Raw genomic sequence first — 23,786 nt, forward strand, 5'->3', positions numbered from 1 at the left:
CCGATGCAAGCCTGACGGGTTGGGGCGCCCGTTGTGGACCAATCTCGACTGGCGGTACATGGTCACTAACGGAGTCCAGATTGCACATCAACTATTTAGAGATGCTTGCAGGCTCCTTTGCAATAAAGAGCCTGGCAAAAGGCAAGGTTCAGTGTACCATCCTCCTCCGTATGGACAATGTTTCGGCTGTCCGATACATAAACCATCTAGGAGGAACCAGATCGAAGCCGTTAGCAGACCTGGCAAAAAGCCTCTGGGAATATTGTTTAGACAACGGGATTTCCCTCACGGCGGAATATCTCCCCAGCTCCCTCAACCAAACAGCAGACTGACATTCTCATTTCCTCAGAGATTACAGCGACTGGAGACTTCACCCCTCAGTCTTCAAGTCTATCCTCCACAGATGGGGCCCCTTCAGTATCGACCTCTTCGCCTCTCGCCTCAACGCTCAACTTCCCCACTTTTTCAGTTGGCGTCCGGATCCTTCGGCTTTGGCCTCCGATGCGTTTCTGCAGGATTGGTCACAAACGGTCAACTATTCTTTCCCTCCTTTTATTATGATCTCCAGAGTTCTGGCCCAGGTCAGACGTCAGAAGGCAACCCTGGTCTTGGTGGTACCATTTTGGCAATCTCAGATTTGGTTTCCTCCTCTCTTGGAATTGACAATCGATTTTCCCTTTCTGCTCCCCTCCTTTCCATCCCTTCTCCTAGACCGATTAGGGAATCCTCATCCCTTGGTTCTCAACGAAACTCTCGTCCTTTCAGGCTGGAAGGTATCAGGCCTTCCCCATCTCCCATCCCAATTTCGGACGAAGCTACCGACTTCATCAATAAAGCCTGGGCTCCCGGCACCAGGAAGGCATATTCTTCCGCCTGGTCTCTTTGGTCTAGCTGGTGCATGGCAAGGGACCTCGATCCCGTTTCAACAGATGTAAATTATGTAATTAACTTTCTGGCTGCACAAGCTAGCGAAGGTAAGTCTTATAGGACAATTAATTTATATAGGTCTGCTATTTCCATGCATCACTCCTATGTCAACGGAAAACCGGTGGGTGAACACCCTCTTCTTTGCCGACTGTTAAAGGGAGTAACATTTTCAATTTCTTCTCTACCTAAATATTCAAAGTTATGGGATGTAAATGTTGTTTTGAATTTGTTTCTTTCTTGGCAGGATAATTCTGACCTATCTTTAAAAATGCTTTCAGCAAAACTTACTATGCTGCTTTGTTTAGTGTCCATTAAGAGTTTATCAGATGTTAAAGCACTTGACATTACCTCCCGACAGTTCGCCCCTACGGGAGTACTATTTTCCATTACGAAACGTACTAAAACTAATTTACGCACAGTTTTTTACCCATATTTTCCTGATCAACCTAAGCTATGTGTAGGACAATGTCTCAAGTGTTACGAAGAATGTACAGCTAATCTCAGAAAGTCCTCTGTTTCCCAGTTGTTAATTTCTTTCAGAAAACCACACAATCCTGTGTCTGCTGCGACTCTGGCCAGATGGGTTCGTTGGGTAATGTCCCTGGCGGATATTGATACCTCCATTTTTGGTGCTCACTCAGCTAGAGGGGCCATGGCTTCCAAGGCCTTTTGGGTTGGATCTAGGTTAGAGGACATTCTGAGATCTGCTGATTAGTCCAATGATAATGTTTTCAGGACGTTTTACTGTAAGCCACTTCATACTGCTACATCAATTGCGATTAATATGCTTTAAAATAGCATAATATGAGCCTCCGTTCTTGACATAAAGTGTAGATTTTCCTAGTAATTTATGACAGAAAGTCTTAATTTTATTAAAGACACGGAGGCGAGTATTATTCCGCCTCAACAAGGAGATGCTTCTGATTTTTCTCTTGTTTTTTCCCTCCCTGCAGCAACCTCCGCTCCAACTCCAACCTCTACCTGATCAGAAGGTGGCTTTGTCAAGCAACAACATATTGTCTGGACGGCCGGATCCTCTCCGATGCAGTTCCGTTACGCCCTACCGGATATCTTCCTCACTTCGTTTATGTTTGGATCTGATCCAGGACTTTTGTTCTTTGTCTCTAGCAGTTGCCATAGTCTTGGCCATTTTACCGTTGTTTTCTCCTAATTACTAGCCTTCTCGCATCAAGAAAGAGGGCTGGTCGCAGTCAAGCTTAGTGGATATGTAGCTTCCATTGTTCTGATTGGTGCAATTTTTACTTACGTTTTTCGCTCCCATTGGCTTCTTTATTCTAAGCCTTTTGGGAGTTGTAGTTCTTGACTGCTGCTATTAAAATTAAAGCAAGTAAGAGAAGCATAATACTCGCCTCCGTGTCTTTAATAAAATTAAGACTTTCCGTCATAAATTACTAGGAAAATCTACATTATGTACTATGGAGTACAAGTTGTGCCAAATAATTTTCGGCATGCTAGCCAGTGCTTCAAGTACGTTACTACCATCTGCAGCTCGGGCAGCTATAGCTGACAATTATCTATCTTAAATTCCGATGTCCCTGCTCTTCCCCACATGCCTTTCACTTAGTTTAGTTTCTACCCTGACTCCCAAAAGGCAGATGAATAAATATATGTCACACATGTCACGTAAAAAATCTGGATATATTTTATCCCGTCTGCCATAATTAGACAGGGGGGGGAAATAATGCACTGGATTAAAGGGAAAGTAATGATATACAGTTTGCATTTAGCACGTTCGTCACAGAGTATCCCTTACGCCAAATGAAAAATCAAATCAGGAACTTACTAGTTCCACTTTACTCACTGGCCTCACCCACCATCATAAATTCTTTCCAACAACTTGATTTTCTAGGCACTAAGGAAAGTAAAGAAGCTTGACTTACTCTAATGCAGAGTAAGGCAGATGGATTAGGCAGGTAGGTAGAGCTTTTGCTATAGAAGAATAGAGGGGTGCACTGATCTCTTTACAGAAGAAGAGCTCCCTTCTTTATTCATCCAAGCAATTATTCAATTATCCTTTCATCCTTCACCTATATACACTCAGAGCCACCCTGAATTAAGCTTTACTTTCACCTAAATTATCCACCCTTTCTTTCAATCATCCTTTCACCCACCCGTCCATTTACCCAATACCAATACACAGCCACACATTCTTTTTCATCCACCCATGCACCCCTTTCTTTCACTTCTTTTACCCATCCTTTCTTTTAACCTTCCATTTTTTCAGGTTTCTATCAAGCCATCATTTTAGTGTACATTTTGTGTGCTTATGCTAAGTTGCAGATAGAAGAGGCCATAAGTAACCCAACCACTGCTGTAGCTGTAATGCTGGGGGTTCATGAATCTGATCACAACAACGCCCTTGCAGCTAGTGAGTAAGAGTAATTGTCAATCAGTAAGCAATGTGACTTACCAGCGCCCATACATGCAGTCACGTTCCCCCCTTCATCTGCTCCTGCAGCGGTCGAACTTGAGCCGACTCCACTGGTTTGTGTGGCTATAAAGAAACAGTTGACAGATTTTAGATGGCAGGTCCCATTCTTAATTTTTTAATCAAAAAAATGCAGTCGCAGTCATTACAGTTTAGTTAGCACTGCAGTATCTTCTGTCAGAAATATCACTCTGGGCATTTTGTTGGAATGTTAGAAAAGCCAAGTAGTCAAGCCAACCAAAAGCTTTGTTTAATAGAGGGGCAGTGCTATAGCCTATGAGTGATGATGACTCGGAGTCATTGAAGAGCAATGAAGGGGTGGAATATGAAATAGTCAATGAAAGACAGAAAAAAAGATAATGCAGGGATAACAGGAATTAAACAAAACTTGGATGGGGAGCTGGAAAAAGGGAGACAGTATAAAAAAGTAAATAAGGCAAAATTAAAAGTAGTATAAAAGTGGGGAGAGGTAAACGTTAGAGGAATAACAATAATAATATTAAATAGTGCTGGGAGGCCTTTGGGCAGCCATGCGCTCTATAAATCTTCATCACATAACATAACATAACTTAATGGGATGAGCAGAGCCATCAGCCTTGGTGCTGGTGGTCCGCGCCTCCCCAGCTCCTGCCGGACTTCCAGTTCAGTGCCCCTCTTCTTGCCCTTGGGTGTTGATGTAAGATTAGAAATAAGATTAAAACAATACATTAATGGTACTGTTAATCTCCACAAAATGATTATATAACAGGCAAATGCAATAACATTGTATTTAAATCAGATCACCTATGGTACTGTACCAGTATGATCAACTATCGTGGAGTTAGCCATACTCCTAAAATCCCTATTCCAAATTTCCTTAACAAAAACTACATTTGGAACTAATGCATTTGCAATTAATGATTTTCATTCTATTCTCATTTCTCAAGCCCCTTGATGGACCAACTCAGTCTCCTTTTTCTGAAATGCATGCATACTTGCATCCCTGTGAAATAGCTTGGGACTCTACGAGCTACATAAAGTCATAGAGAATGCTAAATAACTGATATCACTAATTCACTATGCAGACAGGAGGACAGAGGAGCCTGCGTTGCAGTGGCTTCTTCAATAATCAGCCAAAGCGAGTTCCTACATATGAGCACAATGATGTAGCACCAAGCACTTGCCTAGCTCTAACTGGATCACATAATAAATAATATTCTTAACATAAACTGAGTGGAAGCTCCATGCTATTCAGAAAAAAAGTTAGCATTGTAGAACACAAACAAACTAAAAATATAATACTTACCAAGCCCTGGGATCTCGACACCTAGCAGGTGGAGCACGTCCTGCTCATGGACGATGATATCCGCCCAGTGGTGCGTCAGCTGCTGGGTGGTGTGCTGGACTTGAGTAGAAGCCCTGACCAACCAGTGCACCCTAGCCCAGTGTTGCCGACGCTCCTGCATGGGGTAACCGCTTCCAGGCCTGCCGCCTGCTGCCAGCATGGCGGGGAGGTGGCGCTGCACATAAAAAAACAATGCTGCCACCTCCTCCTCTCTGACGATCAGTTGAGGCACCACCCCTTGATGGCAGCGCCTTCCACAAGGCAGGTGACGGCTGTTGTCCCGCTGCTCTGCCATGGTTCTGGGTAGGGTACTGGGGTAGGAGAAAAGAAACAAGAATTAAAAGGAAGCAAGAAATAAAGGAAAAATGAACAAAAATACAAAACATCACAATTCTTTTTTTTTAAATGTAAAAAGAATGAGACACATAAAAGGCAAACTAATACAATAAATAAAAAAATAGGGGTAGATCAAGTGTAGGGTGTAGGACTACAAAGATTGGGGGCAGATTGAAGTTGAAGGCCTAGCACCATAAACAGAGTGAAAAACAAGATGGCTGTGCCAATGTGGACCACATGGGGCTGTTTGTGCGCAATTGTGAACACCAGTACATGCTTCGCATTGTATTTGACATCAAATGCAATGCAAATGGGCACAACTGAGAACTCTTCCCACTAGCGGAACTCTGCATAGCGTGGCAGAGTTTGTTGGACACTTTTCAGAGTTCTGCGTAGCAAGACTCCGCACACTCCTCCCAGGCCTTAAAAACCCCTTATCACCCTTTACCACTACACACCCTTGAACTAGGAAACACCTTTAAAACTCTTACTGCCCCATAACCTCTCCTGAACCTTACAAACCCCTTTACAGTCCTTACTAGTCTGCAGTTTAACCCACCCCTGAACCCTAAAACACATATAAACCCTTACCACCCTTCCCTTTCCCCATTGTTCAACCCTCAAAATCCCCTTTGTAAATGACATTAATTATGACATTTAAAAACTACTTACTTGTATGGTAAGGCACCAAAAAAGGCCTGAATGGTACTTACATGCATGGCATTTACATGCATGGTATTTAAATATGATGCACTTACCTGCAAGATAAAGTCCTGCAGGGTAAAGACAATGGGGTAAAGACTGTATACAAAAGTCAAGTCATGAGGCAGGGCTCAAGAAATGAACTTGCGCTTCAGCACCCCATAAGGCATCTGTGTCACATTTTAGGTCCTTATGTACGTATACTCCCAGAATGCCCCCAATAATGTTGGTAGGATAAGATAGGAGTGTAGCAACGTAGTAACATTAACATGGTTCAATTGTTTATATTTTTTTACCATTCTTATAATGCTTGTTACAATGCTTTGTTTCAGCTGCATAATAATGTTTGACATTTTTTTTTCATATTTTTCTTGTGTCTTACCTTGGGCATGTAAAGTAACAATAAAAGGGTAGATTTGTTTCAATTATTTTTCTTGGGAATCAGAGAGCTCATGTTCAAGGTTACTGACACCATCTGACACTCCAATTAGGGGTTCAGATGGGGCACTGTAAGCTAGCTAGGAATTATGTCAACATTTCCTGATGGTATAGATAGGCTAAGTCCCTATATCCTAAAGTTTATGTTGACCTGATACACAGTCCTACTTAAGAGGTAGAAACGGTATAACGTTTGGTGATGTACCTACGTCTGATGGTTTTTGAAGGCTAAGGACATCACTCATGTAGCACTGTTGCTGAGTATCTAATGCGCACTCCCTATAGTACTCTTCTTTCCAGTATGTTTATTATTTTTTATGAATAAAGTCAAGTAAGTAACATTCACATATAGCATAAAATGCATTGTAGTCATATACATTACATATAGGCCAGAACTGGTCCCTTTTGCCACTTGACGGTCTCAGTTGTGATGATCACGGGTTTGATGAAGGTCATATTCAGGCACAGCAATAATAATTACATACTGAACTTAAGCAAGTACATCAAATAACAGTAATGATTGCCCCACCCAACATCATTTGACTCTGCATTACATTAGGCTGCAAGTAAACAACCCTCACCGGTGGATGTTTGTCCTGTGACCTGGTTCGATGTAGTAGTGTGTGGTCAGTATGCATGATGAACCGTGTCTTACCCGACCTAATGTTATTATTCTGAGGTCATGTTTCCATTTCCTCGAATGAGACCCCTATTTTGTTTCAGGCATCTTTTATTGGGTGTTTACAGAGTTTGACTCTCTCCTCAATCTGGAGGACAGTTCTTTTCTCCTCTACCCATCTGCCTACCTCCACTCTCCACTAACAATAGGACAATTGGGTGTGTGGGTCCCTCTGTGGATTTCCAGTGCATCGCTATTGTGTGATGGGCCATGACTAGGACTAAGTCCACAAACTTATTATGCACTTTCCATGGCCGTGGGAGGGATATAGGCCCAGCAAGCACATCTGCATGGTCAATGAGTGTGCTTCTCCCAGCACCCTCGCTAGGTATGTCATGATCTCCCACCAGAATCTGGCTGCGGAGTGGCACGATCACATCATATTGAGAAAGTCCACTTTCACCGCACTGCATCAGGGGATTGTCTGTTCAGTCGGTGGGATGTGCGGTATGTGAAGTGTAAGTAATGAGACTCCCTGTAAAGGAATCTGATGTTCCTAGATACCCTGTGAGGATGAGCCAGTATACAGCTCCACCCTTTATCTTGCAGTTCTCAACCTATTAGGCCCTCCCAGTATGATCTCTGTTTCGTTAGTGGAGCTGTTGTCAGCATCTACAGCTATTTATAAAGCCTGGATAAAACTTTGTGGCCGCTACCAAAAGTGAATAATATCTCTAGGGTTTCATGAGTGCGGGGTTCTGGTTGGGCATCCTGCCACAGCATCTCCTATTTGTGCACCAATGTTCTGTACACCAGGAATTGTGACTCTGGAAGGTCATCCTCGCCAGTAAAGGAGCACATGTTTTTGAAACACCCCTCTGGATAACAGTCTCCCACAGTGGTGACTTTCACAGCCATCCATCCATGAATATGTTGGCCCATCAAAGAACCTCCTCCCACTGTAGGGAGGCCCACTAAGGGCATCATCAGGATGTAGATAAGGGGTGACGCAATCTGTTGCAGTGTTCTCCACCACCAGTAGATGGTAATGGCCACCAGTTTAGTAGGCTTGGGTTCTTGCAACATGGCTCCCAATAGCATGGCGACTAGTGTACCCTCCCAGTATCTGTCATCCAAAGGTCCCAATGAGAAAAGGGCATTCCCATCCAACTATCTGGCTACCCACTGCAATTGGGCTCCAAGGTAATATAACTCAAAGTCAGGGGCCCCAAGGCCACCCATCTCAGTGGAGTGTTGTAAGATGGTTAGCGATTCTCTCTGTCTGTCTCCGTTCCGAATACAGTCCCTCAATATTATATCTGTTGTTCTGAACCAGTTGCATGGATCTAGATGGGGAGCTTTGCATTGTGATAGAGCATGCACGGAGCATTACCATTTTGAATTAGGTGATGTCGCCATTATCTGCCACTCTAAGAGGCGCCAGAAGTCTACATTGTTCTTGAGGGTGGTCGGCGTGTTCCACAGATTCCTATCTCAAATGTTTGCCTTCTTATGGTATATTTATTGCCCTAGATATATAGATATTTCAAAATGAATGGTTCCCATTTGAACCCCACTTGGAGGACCTCTGATGGGATGTGCTGAAGACAGGTTGAGCAGGAATGCGCAGGATTGACCCTGTGTGTGCATAGGTCCGGGACTTTACTCAGGTTGACCAAGAGGCCCAATCACCACTGTATGCCTGTGTCTGTCTTCCATAGATATAGTAACACGTCATCAACGTAGAGAAATGTGCAGTGTTTGCCTTCTCATAATCAGATTCACTGACCGCTCCCTTCCGTTCGTATCACACTGGCAAAGGGCTGTAGTGTCAATGCAAATAATATAAGGTATAGCGGGCATCAATGTCTCATTCACCTGTGAACTCTGAAGGAATCCAAGATGCAGCTGTTCGTTGAACTCTGGCTTGCGCTTTCCCATAGAGGAGTGACACCCATTTTACTCATCCTGCTCTTAGGGCCATGTGACACATCAATGAGCAGAAGTAGTCCCATTGCACTGTATTGGATGCTTTTTGCAAGTTAATCGACAAGGCAATAGATTTAGGGTAGCGCTCTGGATGGGCCTCATCCATGAGTCTAAAAGACTTCTAATGCTGATGAACGTGTTTCGTGTGGGACTAAACGCATTTTGATCGGGGTGGACCAGAGTCTGCAAGTGGGGGCACACTCAAGTGAGAACCTGCAAAAAAAATTCATAGTCCAGGTTTAGCATAGATTGGGGTTCCGTATAGTACTCTTTGGGCCAGATGTAGGTAGTTCTGATTTTGCGAATCGAAAATTGCGAGTCGGTGCGACTTGCAATTTCCGATTCGCAAAATCAGATGCAGAACGGTGTCTCAGACACCGTCTGCGATTCGCTATGGGGTCGCAAAGACCCACCTCATTAATATTAATGAGGTGGGTCACATTTTGCGACCCCATAGCGAGTCCCTGCACTCACAGGGATGGTGGCCTGCTGAAGACAGCAGACCTCCATGTCTGTGACTGCTTTTTAAATAAAGCAGTTTTTATTTTTATTTTGCAGCCCGTTTTCTTTAAAGGAAAACGAGTTGCAAAATAAAAAAAATACCGAAACCCTTTGGTTTAGTTTTTTCAGAGTAGGCAGTGGTCCATTGGACTACTGCCTGCTCTGAAAAAACATTTTGGGCAACACTTACAAAGCGGAAGGGGTCCCATGAGGACCCCTTCCCTTTTGCGAATGGGTTACCACCAGTGTGACACTGGTGGTAACTGCGAATTGCTTTGCGACTGCATTCGCGGTCACAAAGCAATTTAGCATGGCGATGCGAGTTGCAAATAGGAAGGGGACTCCCCTTCCTATTTGCGAGTCGCATTCACAATTTGCGAGTCGGTACCGACTCGCAAATTGTGAATGTGCATCGCGATGGGCATTTTGCAAGGCGCAAACTGCGATTTTCGCGGTTTGCACCATGCAAAATGCTTGCTACATCTGGCCCTTTATCTCTCTGTACAAGAATAAACGTGACATTATGGGATAGGTTGTACCAGCTGATCACTAAACATTTGCCCCTTTTTTATTACATTTTTCTTCACCTTAGCAACAGTAAAATTATTTATAGGCAAACATTTACTGTGGTGAATTAGGCCAGGGACAGCCAGTGAGTTACTCATGTACATCTATTATAGTCTCACATTGATTATTCACACTCCTCGTACACAGGCATGAAGATTTCACATTAATCACCAAACAGCCAAGCATGTCTCTACACTCCCAGCTTTCAAATGCTGCCTCATTTTTAACATCTAGAACAAGAGGCTGTTATTTAGGGAACCGAGCACTGAATGATACAGCCCACATCCATGATCAAATACATATATGTTGTCGAGACAGAGCCCACATTGGTATGGTGATAATGCTTTTCATCCTCTAGATCGTGCATACCCCATTTCTGGTTAATGGTAACTCAACAGGTGTTTCTGGCATGACACTATGGGGATTATATTTGTAATGCCCCTAGTGCCACCTTGTGCCACATTTGCGTCTTTTTTTTACACAAATGTGGGTTAAGGTGGCATTTCCCAAGTGCCATAATTACAAAGTGGCGCAATGCTTGCACTGCGCCACTTTGTAAACCCTTGCGCCACATTATGTCTGCACCAGGCATAATGTATGCAAGGGCAGCATTCCCATGTAGGGAGGCCCAGAAAAATGGTGCAGTGAAATTTACTAGATTTCACTGTGCCATTTCTAGAATCATTATGACGCTCATATTGAAAACAATTTGCTTTGCCCTACGCTTTGCTGCATTAGTGCCATAATTCTCGGTGCTAATCCAGCAAAGCGCCAGATTAGCATCATAAATTATGACGCTAATGTGGACATGACTGACATGGTGCACGGTACTGTAAATACGACGCACACATGGTGTCGTCAGGGTATGCAATAGGGCGCTAGAAAAGTGGCACATCATGAATGATAGGACACTTTTCCATAATATGCCCCTATATCTCTTGACTGCTTCTGTAAAACAAGGTCAAACCTGAAGTTTGGTTGGGATATATTTGTACATTGAACGTTGGTGGTCCATGGTAAGGTAAGTACTGTATGTGCAGGTTATCACATTTAGCAATAATGGTATGTCCCGCTTCCTGTGTGATGATAATGATTTCATCTTTCATCTTAGAACAATGTTTATGAATACTTGATGAAGAGAGGAACAGAGCTGTTTAATGTGAATCCATATAGTGAATGTAAGGATCTTTAGTACTCTTGGTTTGTGTTTGCTTTATGAAATATAATCCAATGTTTTAGTTTTTAGTGTGCAACCGTGGGCGTCACCTCCTGATCACTGGGTGCCTCGATGTACATAAAAGCGCACCCTCCCTGCTGTTGTGCCCTTCCTGGTTGCACTACCTTATGGGTTTTAAACTAAATGTTCATTTTAAACACAATATTTTCACTTTTTGTTGATTTGTTTGAACGTTTTCATTGTCCACCATTTGTTATGTTGTTGTTAGGTTGGCACTCAGAACGTCGTCACATTTTTCTTACAGTGGTTTCAACAATTAACGCTCAAATTCTCAGTGCATTTCGGGGTTATATCCTCAGGAGCCCTTCGATAGGAGGTTACTATTTCACATCATGTGGACCAATAGAAAAATAACAAAACTCAAAACCTATTCAGTCATTTATGTGCTGCCTACAAACACAGATGTGAGATTGCTCCTGTGCCTTTCATATGCCCAACGCACCAAGCAACGCTATGTAATCAATATCTGTCTGTAACTTGCATAATTAAAAATAATTGATACATTTTGATATACACAACGTGACTGCATAGCCTACACATGTGGATGACATAAACACTACGTCTTGAGTTATTCTAAATCACATAGGGTGGTTCTTTTGCAATGGCGAAGGAGCGTCACCCCCCTGGCTGAGCCAGGAGCTGAAAAAAACAAAACAAGATTTTTTTCTCGTTTTTATTTCAGCTGCTGGCTCAGCCAGCAGCATGTGAAGGGAGGGCCAGGGCTGGGCCACACTAGGGGGTAGAGGGAGGAGGGGAGAGTGCACCCAAGTGCGCATGTGTTTGGCAGGTCGTCTTAGGCCAGTGTTGAACAGCCGGCCTGGAGAAACTTCAAAGACCCCAGTGCAATGTTTGAGCAGCAGTCCAAGCCACTCAGACCAATCCTGATGCTGCATTCATGCTAGCCTTAGCATTAAAGCAGCACCAGGATTGCTGGGGAGCCTGTCCTGGAGTCCCAGTGAATGCTGGGACAAAAGAAGATGAGGAGCGAGGCAGCAAGAGGTGAAGGTGACGGAAAGAGATACGTTTAAAAAAAAAAAATGTTATTCTGTTTTTTACTTACCTCAGCTACCAAGGAGGTTCATATTCCAACTAACTGTAGTCAATTTTTTATTACACTAATAGTGAATAATATATTATTCACTAGCACTGCAATAAAAATCTGATTGAAAGCAAGGACGTGGAGCCCCAAGAGACGTCCATAAGACGAGCTTCCTCTGTGTTGCTAACACTGATTTTGCGACCTCTGAAGCCAGGGGTCGCAGAGGCAGTGCCGGGGGTCGCAACTGGGATCCCTGGCGACCCCTAAATGATGTCCATGTACCAACATAGAACCGTGCTCTATTTGCTGACTAGATTGTAATCATCCCTATAAACTGTTTTGGTTGAGGTAACTTTGGTGCACTGAGGAACTGTTTATTTATACTGAGTTCGTTCCCTCGTGGCTTGTGCTCCTTTTGAGCCCATAATTGCCTCAGAAATCTTATTTCGCGAAAGCGGTGGATGCAGCCACTTGAGCGGAGAAACCTTTACTGCCAAGAAAGGGCACTCAACTTTTGATCCATTTCCCATCACCACCTCTCCATAAGAGGGAAATCTGTCACAATAGCAAACCGAAAATCTTCCCCCCAAAATAGAAATGATGGTTCCTAATGACGCGGCCTAGACATTGATTTATTCATGTACAGTTGCTGTCTTGTACTGTAAATGAATTCAAAACCCACTTTCACATACTAGAGAAAGCCGAAAATGTTTGTCCAAGCTACCATTGGAAAGTCACCTTATAACGGGAGAAGTGACATGTCTATGTGGAGCTCACAAGTATCCAAGGCCCTGGAACACCAGTGTAAAGCAATATTTTAACCAACCTTTCTGAATTTGTGGGACACAAGTCTGGCTTGAAGAGGTTTGGTTTAATTTACAGTACTAACTATGTTTCGACCCACTTTAAAAGTTCCTTGGTCTCAACTTGGTAGGGGGGTGTTACGCCTTAGTGACTCCGTAATACCTGGTCATCAACACAGTATACAGTAGACATTGTTTAAATAGGCAACACAGCTACATTACGCTTACTAAACAGGAATACTGGAATTAGATTGTATTTTAATCTAGCCAGAAGGCTAGCATGTGTTTTGTTTTGTATTTTGTATTTTAAATGGTTTTTAATGCTATTGTGATCACTTCACACTCCAGGTACTGGCACACTGATTAATACTGAATTGTTCAATTGCAACTACTAGTATACATTTGTTTGCTTAAAGTAATTTTCAGCAATACCAGTGATTAATTGATGTGCTCACTGTTGTAATAATGCTTGTAGTATTGCACCCTACAATATAACATGTCAACTGTATACTACCCTCATTAAAAGCTCTGCATGTAATTTCAAGCACATATGTTACCTTAATGTATTCAAAACACACCATAACATTAAAAACCTTGCTCCTGTAAGTCCCTGATCAGACCCACAATAACGATTTCCAGGTGTTTTAAAAAATAATTCACTTGCGATTGACAAGAGTGTGAAGGTCTGTGACATCGATACTTTGAGTCCATACTTTGATTTTAGCAACTAAAATATCACTGTCTAGACTAAAGGGTATATCACATTTAAATCCAACAATATTATCTAAGTTTCACAGGGCAAGAGATGTTACCCTGGGAAGTAGGTACTGAATGGAAACACGCTTTACAAACAAGGATGAACTGTCATTGCTTCGCAATTAATGGACCCTTAGCACAACCCCACTCGGAATACGTATCTCAGTAGAACACAGCTTAATGGATTTATAAGTTTAGCAATTTTAGTAGTGCCTTTGAACAGCACACCTGTAAAATGAAAACGATGAACAAACTTAACTCCACAGCTGCTGGACATAAATTAGATTATGATTTAATTGCATTATACATACATTTGACGACCTGGTGAGGGGTGCTGATGATCACACACTTTATCATATCAGGACAGGGGATTTACCAAGTGATGAAGCTATGGTTTACTGAAATGTATGTGCCATGAGGACTTTTCATTGTCTTCCTGATAGTCTTTAAATTCAGAAACAAACTGTTGGACATGGCCTTTTCTGCAGGGTCCTCCCCAGATGTTTTGCCTTAAACCCCCTCTTTTTCAGACCTTGTTTCGTTGGCTTTAGGACTCTACCACTGCTAACCAGGGCTAAGGTGCTTGTGCTCACTCCTTAAAATGTGATAATATTGGCATATTCACAATTGTCATATTTGATTTTGTAAGTCTTTAGTAAAGTGCACTACATGTGCCCAGGGCCTGTAAATTAAATGCTACTAGTGGGCCTACAGCACTGATAATGCCACCCATTACACTAGCCTTTCAAACATCTCAGGCCTGCCACTTAAGAGGATGTGTGTGCAGTTTTAAACTGTCAATTTGATCTGTTAAGTGCACCTGCTTGCCAAGCTCAAATCTTTCTTTTTATTACATATAAGTCACCCCTAAGGTGGGCTCTGGTTAGCCCTAAGGGCAGGGTGCAGTGTATTTAAAACATTGAGCATGTACTTTTAAGTTTAACATGTCCTTGTAGTTAAAAACTATTAAATTGTTTTTTCACTACTGCAAGGCCTATCTCTCCTAAAGGTTAACATTTGGGTTACCTTGAAGCAGATTTTAAGTGTAACTTCCAATTGGGGAAAGATAGAAATTCGGAGCTTGGTGTCTCTGGACTCACAATTTAAAACCACAACTTATGGTGAAGTTGGATTTTAAATTGTAAGTCTGAAAATGCCACTTTTAGAAAGTAGCCATTTTTTACTTTAACAATTCTGTGCCTCTGTCCATCTAGGAATACACCTTTGGGGTTGGTGATAGCTGACCTTTGTTTATTCCCTCTAGACAGTCACACACAATGGGAGCTTAGGTGTGACTTACTGGATCATTAGCTGGCTTGATGGGGGGGCGAAGCTTAGCACTGCCTCACTTACACCTGAATAGGGCGGTGCCTCACCCCACACTTAGGGCTGCATAACGCCCTGAAGAGTGTCTGGAGCCAGGGACGGAAGGGCAGGGACCTTGTGATCTTCAAAGGCCTCTCAGAAGACTTCTTCTCTTCAAATGGACATTTGTGTATAACTACTGAACTCAAACCCCACCTAATCAGAATTCTATTGAAATCAAGGACATTCTGCCAGGAAAGGGACTGCTGTGCTACCAGGATGGACTATCACTATCCAACTGCATTGCTGTGTTGGCCTACTGATTGCTGTGTGTTGTGCTGTAGAAGGACTGCCACTTGAGTACTTGCATTGGTGTGTTGGCCTGCTGCCTGCTGCTTCTTGCCAGTGAGTGAGAAGGACTGGACATGTTCAATACAGCCTTGTACCTAAGATTCTCCAACTGCTTGTGGCTTGCACCCTGTTCTCCTGCAGTCTCAGAGACATCAAAGACTGCCTTCAACTCACCTGCTACAGCACCTAGGCACTGCTATCCCTGACTCTGCCCTGCCAAGTGGTACCATCCCAGTCCTGGGCCCTTGGAAGTGGGCCAAGGTGCTCTGCCCCATTGTAGTCTATAACAGAACTGCCGCAAAGCCTTGCAAAGCAATGCAGCGCTGATTGCGCACCAGGATTTAAGTTACTCTGTTCAGCGGGCCTCAGTGGGTCCTGTATCAGCCCTGTGCTTTATTGTGGTCAGCCTGAACTCTTGACTTTGTCTTGGTCCAATGTGACCAGACAACCAGAATTGGCGCTTTGCACTTTTATGCACTATTTTCACCTAAATCTTTAAAATTGCATATCTCAAGATGTACTCATTAGATTTTTGTTTTTGGTCTTGTGTTTTACTCAGATAAATATTATCTATATTTCTAAACTGGTGTGGAGTATTATAGTGATGTATTTCACTGTGTTACTGTAATTAAGTGTTGCACAAATACTTTACACATTGCCCTTTAAGTTAAGCCTGACTGTCTGTGCAAAGTACCAGAGTTTGAGCACAGTTTAATGTAGGGTGTGTATCTGAGTTACTCTGACTAGGATTGTGGTCCCTAATTGGACAGGGTGTATTCTTCTGCCAACTAGAGACCCAATTTCTAACTCAACGATGCCACATCGTTAAGTATTTTACAATACATTTCCACTAAGTTATTGGTTGACTTTGCGAGTGAGCAGATCAGCACTTTCTTACTCCTACAAACATCCTTTCATTTCATAGACTTTGCTGGCCTTTTCAAATGAATGTTAAAACTCCTCTTTCACAGCAGTTCCCTCCCGCTCATGATTGCTATAAACTGAGACCCATATTTATGGGCTTTGTGGCACAGGGCAGTGCAGCAAGTCACCTGCTATAAAATCCTGCATGAAAATTGACCTTGACTTAAACGTTCACATTTGTACCTCCCATATTTATTGTGAATGTACCTCTCCTTCCCTTCTACCTTTGGCATGCCTCCTGTACATATGGACTACTCTAAATCCCATGCCTATCTTAAACTCTTATTCTTTAAAACCATATCCCTGCAAACTAACAATATCTATTCATTCTACCAACTGTTTGATTCTCACATAAGCCTCTCTAATAATTACACCTGTAAAAGTCACCTTTAATGTACAACAAAGAAACAGGAGTAAATGTAAATATGTGAAATCATTTCTTCGAGAGCAGGAGTGTAATTTCAATAACCATGGATTGACCACTGTGTTTGGGATCTTGAAGAGCTTGCTATTTGCCGTAAATCTCTTCAATAAATGCCTCATTGGAGGTACTAAGGGCTATATAAATGCAATTTCAATACAGTTTCAATTTCAGTATAGACTCCACCTGAATAAGTGTTAAAAGATTTGTGGTAAAGCTTGCATACCTGGTAACAACATCCTCTTCACATTCACATGAAAGAAACTTAATAAAATTTGAATGGTGAAAATTCTGTTGAACTAGGGGAAAACTGTGAAATCAATATGCAAACACTAATTACCGTGGTAATCAATCTTTCCTGGTATCAAACCACATAGGCCCTCATTATGACATTGGCGGTAAGTACCGCTTACCGCCATGCTGACTGCCGCCAACATACCGCCGCCACAGCGGATCACCGCTACCCCTATTATGACACACACATAGCAATCTGTCACTATACAGCCACACAAACAAGTCCACCAGCCCAAAGGTCGGTGATAAACTGGCAGAAGCAAAACCCACACCGTTACGCCAACAGAACTAGGCCCCCAACATTATGACCCACAAATCACCATGGCAGACATTCAATGGCGGTAAACCATTGGCAGTACATACCACTGCTCTCAAAATACACACACACATACAAAACAACACACCAGTGGACAATTGAAACTACACACACCTGATACCCATTCACCCACCACAACCACACACCTACACCTCTATATAACACACACACACACACATTACCCACAACCCTTTACGAATACAAACAAGAGATAGAAAGACCACAGCCAAGACCACAGCCACACACTACCATCACCTACACCAGTGTTTTTCAACCTTTTTTGGGCAAAGGCACACTTGTTTCATGAAAAAAATCACGAGGCACACCACCATTAGAAAATGTTAAAAAATGTAAGTCTGTGCCTATATTGACTATATATAAAGTAATTCTCTTGAATAGGAATCAAATAAACACAAAGAAAGTATTTTATAATTACTTTATTATGAAATAGTAAGTAAACAGAAATATGAAAAATTATAAAATACTTTATTCAGTGCGCAACCTGGGCCTGTTTGGCTGAACACAAAGCTGATATTCTGGCTGGAATCGAAGAAAGACACACACGTAGCTCTTCGTCAACAGCTCTTAGTCTCTCTCTGTATTTAGTTTTTATAGCAATCATGCTTGAAAAGCTCATCTCACACAGATATGTAGTGGAAAATGGGAGCAATGTCAAAATAGCTTTGTTTGCCAGAAGGGGGAACTCCTTGGCAGTATCCAACCAAAAACTGTCCAAAGGTAGATCAGCAAATCTTAGCTTGAAACCACGATTTTGTCTCAGTTCAGTTAGTTCCTCCTGCTCCTGTAAAGTCATGTCCTTTCCACCAACTGATGCTAAGCTTTAAGGGTCCCTAACCCAGTCAAGGCATTCAGTGGAGACTGAAGAGAAATAAAATGACAACTTCTCCTCGAGAGTTTTTAAATGTTTAACTATTATCTCACACAGTGCAGCAGGGTGAACACCTTGCCATTGCTTGGTGAGTGTGAACATTTCAAGATTGCCACTTTCCACGTGTTGATGCCAGAGTTGCACCGACCATGGCTGCAGCTCCATCGGTTAAAAAAAACCTGCATAAGTGCTGAGGAACCCAACATCTGGAACGTTCTAGATGCGTCGCGAGACACTTTTCCAAACAGAACTGTTCAGAGGGTGTTTTTTAGAAGGGACAAGCGCGGGATGTCTACCAAGGAGCGCGAGACAGATGACGTCAGTGTCATCCCATGGACATCAGATGCCCCAGGTCAAAGCGTCGCCAAACTTTATTTTCCTCAGGACATCTGAATGCAGGAAAGAGGCTGCCATGAGCACACGCGATGCATTACGAAAACCAAAATAGAGAATTAAATTAACCCTGAGCCGCTAAAGGAAATAAAAAAAGGGGAAGATTACATGTTTGAGCAGCTCCCCTCTAGACCCGTTCTAAAGTTATCCGGAAAAGTGGTATTCATTTAGTCCTAAAGAATTTCGAGCCAACGCGCTTCCCTTCTCCGTAGCTTTCCCACCATGACTAGAATTTCAAAGGCGTAAGTTCTGAAAATGAGATGAAACTGCAAATAACAAGTTACTTAAACAGACGCGTCCCCTTGGTTTAGTGCTTCGAGGCCCGCCTTTAGGCGCCGCCCGCTTGTCGGGGCTGAGGACAACAACTGTCTGTCTCCTCAGAGCCTTGAGGGGTCCAGTCCCGTGGGAGTGGGGCCCCCCTTCAGATGAACAGCCCAGGCCAGCGCTGGCCCCGCAGCTGGAATAGGACATCCCTTTGTTCGACCGAGGGAGGCGCCTAGAAGCAAAGACCCTCTGGCCCGGTCCCTGCAGCTAACGGACCCTTCAACATCTGGTTCACACGCAGTGGGAGAGAGACACACCCATGAAAACCTACACTGCCCCCCGCAGCCCCGGTGGAGGCACGTCACCCCACAGTCCAGGCAAGAGCTGAACATCTGTGCAAAGAAATCCCCAACTCTCCAGGCCGCGGGCCAACTCCACAGCGCCGGGCCTGTTTTTTTTTTCTTCTTGCTATTATATGAAATCTGTTTTTTTCATGAGGCCGGACAACGTTCCTTCACTGGCAGAGGCCGTCCGTGGTTTGGGTTGAAAAACGACAATCTGAGCTAACATGCACTGCAAATAATCTTTTTTTCTGTACAGTAATGTGATCCAGTCTACACTGTAGGCTCTGGAACCAGCTGCCCTGCTTTACGATCCCAGCTTCTCCGCGTTAACGAACGCAACGTGTGATTGTGGACAAATAACTATAGCTCACACTTCCCTGGTTAAATGACCGGCCAGAACGTGGAAGCGCGTAGAGAAAGAACCGTCCCTTATATTAAGTGATGTAACTATATATACTAAAAATATGCGTTTGTGTTTACAATTTAAGACAGGAGCACAATCTTACTACTCCTACAAGGGAACACCCCTAGAGGCCAATCTGATGGTTTCTTCACGAGGAACAAATCTAGAGTAAACTGAGGCTTAGTCAAATCCATAAAATGAAAACACGCTTGCCCTGATATTTGCTGCTCCGCGAAAGCGGACGTAAAAACTGTACAGGGCATTAAGTAAACCAGGGCACAGTCCTATGCAGAAGTGATGCTTAATTATACCAACAAGCACACAACTACATGTTCAGTAAAAGTGACGCTGTCAGGCCAGTGCGTCATCAGCTCTAAAAGTGCACATTCCGATAGTGACATGGAGAAGGTCTGAGTGCACGATCGCCAGTCACAGTGCCCATGTGTAGAGGGTCTGTGCACAGTCAGCTTCGATTGTCCCTGTACCGGATAGTACGTGCCAACTGTAAGTCCACTGTCATCTGTGCACGCACTTAGGACCCAGTGTTTGTCCACACTGACCAACCCCGTGCAGTCACGGCGCTTGCACGCTCTGCTGTAACTGTCAGCATCCGGCACACTCAGCCTCCGCCAAGCAGTAAAATTACATCCCTCTGTGCAGTGCAAGCCGTGCCAATAGTAAATGAGATGGGCGTGTGCCATGTGCAGCAATTAGCGCCCCGAAGTACAACAGGTAACCCGCAGCGCCTTACAAAACCCTTCACAAATAAATACAAGTGTCAGAGAAGAAATACATCTCTGTGATCACGCCCATTCAGCCGCCCCAGGGCCCGTAAACGTGTCTGTCCATAAGTGCACCTGTGCATTCTGCTTGTTCACTCTGGGACCACTCTCAATAGACGAACCACACAAGAAACCACTGCTGTTCCATCATGCACTGAGCTGCCTTTACGCAGGAGGTGTCAGCGCACAATCAGATGTCCTGTGCCATCATCCATGCACAACGCGTAAGTGAAAAAGTGCCCGTGCACTGGTGCTACCATGCGAACGTGTCAGAGTTTTCTCAGCTGCCATTCTGCCACGGGCCGTCAGTGAGCGGGCAACCTTTGTACCATTATAGTGTACCGGGATATCAGTACACACTCAGACGTCGAGTCTCAAGTCGGTGTCAGTGCACAATCACATGTGGGCGAAAATTTGACATTTAAAAAAAAAAAAAAAACATCTTTCGAATTTTTCCCACGGCACACCAGGCAACATCTCGCGGCACACTAGTGTGCCGCAGAACAGTGGTTGAAAAACACTGACCGACACACCATCCAAGCACCTTACATCACACACCCCAACACATCACCCTACACACCCTCACCCACACCTCTCACACTACACCCATGGCACCACAATGACACCCCAAGTTCTCAGAGGAGGAGCTAAGGGTCATGGTGGAGGAAATCATCCAGGTAGAGCCACAGCTATTTGGATCACAGGTGCAGCAGACATGCATTGCAAGGAAGATGGAGCTATGGCAGAGAATCAGGGACAAGGTGAACACCCTGGGACAGCACCCCAGAACAAGGGATGACATCAGGAAGAGGTGGAACGGCCTACGGGGGAAGGTGTGTTCCACAGCAGCAAGACACCAACTAGCTGTACAGAGGACTGGCGGTGTATCCCCACCTACTCCCCCAGAACTAACAACATGGGAGGAGCAAGTCTTGGCAATCATGCATCCTGAGGGCCTGGCAGGAGTAGGAGGAGGACTGGACTCTGGTAAGTCAAATCTCTATTACTATCACCCCTCCTACCTGCATGCCATCACATACCCCTACCCTTACCCTCACTCCCATCACTCCACCACCTCCCACACACCCCACCATCACAACCCACACATCCCAATACCAAGCCCTGCATGCAACACCAATGCATGGGCACCCATCACAGACCTGCATGGACACCTATCACCACTGCATGCACACTAGAGGGAAACAGATAGCCCACCAAATAACAACTCACATAAGGCAAAGCTGCCAGGGCAAAAACAACCTTGGAGGGCAACACACCCATGCACAGAATATCACACGCAAAAACAATAACACTACATTTACATCCCCACAGGTCACCCACCCAACGTCACCGGAGAGGAAGTGCCAGCAACATCCAGTCCCCCCCAGAAGAGGCCAACAGTGATGACAGCAGCTCTGGATACCTGGATCTGTATGACCAACCTGGCCCATCAGGCATCTCCGTACAGTCGGTTACCCAGGCACAGTCCCATACCACCACAGAGCCTCCCCCCTCAGGAGACACAAGCACAGCACCCACCCAGTGGGCCCATACCTCTGTCCCCAGGACACGTCAAACAGCAGTGTGTCCTCCACCACTACAGGGACCCCAGGCCACCCCACAAACACAGGACGATCAGGGACCTGGGGTCAGTGGCAGTGGGCACACGGTTCAGGGGACAGAGGTACACAGGGAAGCTAGGAGGACTGCTGTGCAACAGGGGGAGGACAGGCCCTGGGAACTGACTCTCCAGTATGCACTCACCAAGATCCTGGGAGCAGACTACCATTCCCAGGAGACGATGGGCCAGATACTGGACAAAATGCAGGAGAACCTGCGGCTGCAGGAGGGACAGTATCAGGGGATCAGGGAGGACTTGAAGGACATAAACACCACCCTGGTCACCATTGCAGTGGTGCTGGCATATATGGCCAACACTATAAGGGAGGAAGTGGAACACCACTGGGCCCTTACCACTAGCCAAACCGATGAACAGCCCTCCACCTCCGCTAGTGGATTGGAGGCCCCGCCACAGGACAAACAGGCCACCAGCACCCCTCCCCTGCAGAAGGAGAATCACCCCGCAAACTGTCCCTGCAAACCCATCAGAAGCCAGAGACTATTGCCAAAACCCCCACCAGGAAATAAGACTCTCCTGAATGTCACCCTTGTGTCCCACCCTGTCCATCTTGAACTGCCTATACCCCCTTGAACAATGCACCTGTGATCCACATAGACGGGACTCTATCCTGGACTTTCCTCCACCATCAACCCAGCCCATTGCACATCCCCCTCTACTTATTAGCACTTAAATAAACACCCTTTGAAAAAAATGCAAGTATGGAGTATGTCAAATGATTTAACTATGTATTTGTTTAACAAGGTATAAACACTGCAATACAACTGTACAGTAATGTATACATAGGAATGACCTGTAGTTGGCTGCAGACAACACACCAGGAGCGATAGTGGGGAACAAATATCTACAAATAGAGATGCCAATAGTGAGCGGGCATAGAAGTGGGAGAATCAGCCTGCCAGTGACAATGTCAAACACAAAACTGTCAATTAAAAGTTAAGTTCCACTGTCTTACATGTGTGTCTTTGGAAGTATTCACCAATTATTGCACTTCTGTTGTCCTCATCCTCTGCCTCCTCATCTTCACTGTCCACAGATAATGTTGGGAATATGTCCCATTGCATAGAAATCAGCCTTCACTGTGGCCAAATCCTCCACCTGGGGAAAACGAAATAGCTGCACATGTGTTTAATCAGGGTAGACAACACTCTGGTCAGCACTATTGAGAACATTGGCTGTAACATTCCTGCTGCCAAGCCCACTGTCACTTGGAAGGAGCCATTTGCCAGGAAAGGAGCACTGATAGCACTTGCACAAGAGGGGGGATTCCGGTGGGGTGACGGATATCAGATATCAGGCCAGGGTCCAATTGGGCACACAGCTCTGTGATTGTGGCCCTGTCCCGTCTATAGGTAAGGATAATGTGCCTGTCCTCCATTGTTCCCAAGTCCACCTGGGGACTGTACACGGGGGATGTCTCCATCTCCTATTCATCCGCAGCGGTTGCAATCTATGGGGCAAAAAGGTGAGCAGCTGGTCAGTATCTAATATTTCCAAACACTACACTTCATTGCATGTTGTGATTGTAACAGTATATTGTTGGATAGGTCCAAATGTTGCTTATGTGTACTGTGACGCAGTTAGGTGCCATGGCCTACCCCCCCCTGAATTGGCGTCCGCCTGTCCTGTATAGAGGGACATGTGGAAATGAGGTTATTCTGCTGGCATTGTGCGCCGTTGCGGAAGGCGGTCTAGAACCGCCGTTGAGCTCCTCATTGCTTATCATTTGGCCCTATGGGTTACGGTAGCTAATGGTGATGTACGCCGGTGTACG

This window comes from Pleurodeles waltl, chromosome 1_1, assembly GCF_031143425.1.
Source record: "Pleurodeles waltl isolate 20211129_DDA chromosome 1_1, aPleWal1.hap1.20221129, whole genome shotgun sequence".
NCBI classification, from domain to species: domain Eukaryota; kingdom Metazoa; phylum Chordata; class Amphibia; order Caudata; family Salamandridae; genus Pleurodeles; species Pleurodeles waltl.